This window comes from Canis aureus, chromosome 33 (assembly GCF_053574225.1).
Source record: "Canis aureus isolate CA01 chromosome 33, VMU_Caureus_v.1.0, whole genome shotgun sequence".
NCBI lineage: Eukaryota > Metazoa > Chordata > Mammalia > Carnivora > Canidae > Canis > Canis aureus.
The window spans coordinates 34,231,747-34,235,502 of record NC_135643.1 but is presented as its reverse complement, the minus strand read 5'-3'; the positions used below and the strand labels follow the sequence as shown (position 1 = coordinate 34,235,502).

The 3,756-nt window shown below is 39.4% G+C and overlaps 1 pseudogene; it reads left to right on the top strand.

Annotated features, from left to right (window-relative positions):
• Positions 1–1,513: 1,513 nt before the first annotated feature.
• LOC144303997 (ras-related protein Rab-2B pseudogene) lies at positions 1,514–3,549 on the top strand (annotated as a pseudogene).
• The last annotated feature ends 207 nt before the right edge of the window (positions 3,550–3,756 follow it).

Sequence of the window (3,756 nt, the reverse complement as noted above, 5' to 3'; positions counted from 1 at the left end):
AAATAACCATTAAAATTGGTGATAAGATTATTTGAAACCAATGATGAAAAACAGGTTTTAGGAGGGAACAAAGATGGGGTGCTCAAAGTGGAAGAGCCAAACTGCACAAGTTTTATTATGAATGGGTGATGACTGTATAAATAAATACTCATCACTTTTTTGAAAATTTGGTTTAATTTCTTTAAATTAATTGTAATTCTGATCATAATCCTTCTGACAAACTCTGTTTCTTTCAAACATGAGTACAGTCTAATGCCAACAAGTATATTTCATGGACAGATGCCATGCACAATTAATAAATCCAGACAAAGCTATTGTGTGATCCCTATGATCCCTAAGATTGTCTTCCAAAAAATTTTGGCTGTGGACAAATTCCTAACAAAAAGCAGATGTTCCCTCATTGAAACTTTCTGTACCTTTGAAAAGTAATCAAGGAGATTAGTTTAAATAGCGTCTTCCCTGCTGTACTCACTCTGGTGGTCATTTCATTATATGATCAGGATACAGGCACTCTGTTATTACTCTCCAAGATATCATTATTTTTAAATATGAGGAATTGAAAGATAGTAAGCTTTTTATTTCCTCTGAAATCCCGCAGCTCCATGTGACCAGAAGCTTCGGGGTATTTGGTTATTTATTTGAGAGGAATAATAAATAAAAAAGGCTTTTTAAATAACTGGGTATCTGAGCTCTAAAATTAACTGGATACAAGATTCAAGGTTAATCAATGCAATGGAATAGATAATTTTCCACCTTTTCTTTCTCAAACTAAATACACTTACTGATTCATTCAAGCCAGGAATGGTTATGAGATTCAATTTTTTCCTCCTGAAATGTATTATAATTTTTAACAACACCATTTACCATTAAGGTCTCTCTGGATCCTGATCAGACCAGATTCATTATTTTTCCCACTCATATATAAAGATGTAGATTTGGGCTTGGACAAAAAAGAAAAAAAGCTCTATAGGTTTTTAATTTTAAATGGCAGGTTTAGAAAAATTGTTTTGGCCAAAAACTGTTTAAATAAAAATCATGGAATCTAATAGTTTCCTTGTCATTTCCTAATCCTTTCTGCTCCATGTCGTCCTCCGGCTGGATGGAGTCATAATATTTTTAGAATTGTGAGAGAATTTAACCACTCCGTTGAACATTTTTTATTTTTTACAAAACCGTTTGAGAAATAGACGTTATGAATATTGTTCCTTGAAAATGCATATGCAGACACAAAAATAACATTTGCATATAATTTGGGAGTTCCGTGAATTGAGATTCAGGAATAAGAACCCTTGATCTAATCCAACCCTGCAATTCCATAAACATATAAAATCACTGGAAGGGTGCTTTTTTTCAGATAACCAAACTTATATGCAACATGATGGAAATTCGAAGATCTGTGTTCAAATAATTTATTCAATAGTCTTTCTACAAAGCCACCTTGATTCTCTGTGAACACGTTCTATACAAAAGTATACATGTCCGACAGGTAGCCCTTGGGCCACGGCCCGCACGGCGGGGGGGGCGTCCGCGCTCCTCTTTCAGGCGTGGGCAAGTCATGTCTCCTCCTGCAGTTCACGGACAAGCGGTTCCAGCCGGTGCACGACCTCACCATAGGTGTGGAGTTTGGGGCCCGTATGGTCAACATTGATGGAAAACAAATCAAACTGCAAATCTGGGACACGGCTGGGCAAGAATCCTTCCGTTCTATCACCCGTTCCTACTACAGGGGAGCAGCTGGAGCACTGCTAGTACATGACATCACAAGGCGTGAAACCTTCAACCACCTGACCTCCTGGTTAGAGGATGCCCGGCAACACTCCAGCTCCAACATGGTTATCATGCTGATTGGGAATAAGAGTGACTTAGAATCCTGTAGGGATGTGAAGAGAGAAGGAGAGGCCTTTGCCCGGGAGCATGGACTTATCTTCATGGAAACTTCAGCCAAAACAGCCTGCAATGTTGAAGAGGCCTTCATTAACACAGCCAAAGAAATATATAGGAAGATCCAGCAGGGTTTATTTGATGTCCACAATGAGGCGAATGGCATCAAGATTGGTCCTCAGCAGTGTATTTCAACATCAGTAGGACCCAGTGCCTCCCAGCGGAGCTCTAATGAAATAGGGTCCAACTCTGGCTGCTGCTGAGTATCTGGCCTGGACTCTTTTTGTCCTTCCTGGAACAACTTCAGATCAATAGGCTTAAAGAAAGAGGTCTTAACTTGCTTTGGCTGAGAAAAGCCTCTTTTCACGGTGCGATGTTTTGCCTTTCCACATAAAGACCAGGGAAGAATTTGGGCCCTACTGACCTGTCCTCCTTCAGGGACGTGAGCATTCCCTATAGATTAGGGCTCTTCTCATCCTCCTATTTTAATTTCTAGAATGTTAGGATCAAACTTGATTGTCATGGTAGCTCAAAAATAAATTCTTTTATAAGCATATACAATTCGCTCCCCACTAAGAATTGGTAATGAGGGCCTAGGACATTCTACTTGAGCACTTGATTTTACTGGGATCTGGCTGGCCTTTGGGATGGTGGATCCTGAATCTAGGAGTTTCATGGATTGTTTTCACTTGCCACTTTGCAAGTGTTCTTGCAGAAGGCAGTTTCTTCTCTTAAACTGTTCAAGGATGCTGAATACTTCTCTACCATTTCATTGCTAGTTTCTCTGTCTCCGAGTAACTAAAACTTTTGAGAGCAGTGGAGTTACTCCTGGACATGTGCCACTTACCATCATTACTTAAAGAAAACCTCTTTCCCTGTTTGCTTTAGGGACCAGACCGAACACTGCAGTGTCTTTCACCAAATTAACCCCCTACTGTTTCACCATACTTCTCAACGAGACCTATTTAGACTTTCTACTTTAATCAAGCTAATCTGCTTCCTGGACATATTTACTTACACTTCTATGCTTTTGCACATGCCCTACTCTCTGCTAACATTATACTCAGTCCCCAAGTTTTTCCTTCAGAAAGCCTTCTTTGACCTACAGACTTCTAGATAAGTATTGACCCAGTACCCCTTAGGCTTTCATATGTTGTTTATTCAGATGTGTATTTATTTATATTTATGTTACTTTGTAAATTTGTTTTGTGTGTGGAATCTGTTTCCCATATAGGTTGTAAGCTCCTTGAGAGTAGGAACCATGTTATCCCTTTACTTTTGTAAACCACTCCATTGTTCTTCACTGCGCCTAGTGCTACTTGCCTAGTGCTACTCGTTATGTGATCATTGGACTTGACTGACATAAAGACTTGTAACAGGTTTATTGTAGACTGCAAACAAAAGGCCTTAGAGTCATCTCTTTGTAACTCTTTGTCTCTTCCATCTGCTTACCCTGGATTCTGTATTGCTTTTCCTCTGTCACCCCTCTCCCTTCCCTGGCTCTTCGCCTCCATTCCGTGTAGCATACAGTAAGGCTGTCAGCTTCCATGCAAATAAGTGGGTACCTTTCCAACCATTTTTCTTTTCAATGGCATATAATACTATCCTAAGCAAATTTGCCTTTGCTTAACTCATCAGGCAGCCTTCTGGGTCAGATTTTGTATCTTTTGCCTTGATGTCCTGTTCTCTTCCACAGCATTGAGGTTTCATGAATTTTTCTAATTTTTTTTGTTGTTGATGAATTGTTTCACTATTAAATATATGCATGTATCCAAAAAAAAAAAAAAGTATACATGTCCAAGAAATTTTGGCTGTGCTGAAAGTAGAGTACACACTGAGAGAGGCACACAAAGAGGCTAATAGTGGCTTCTGGAG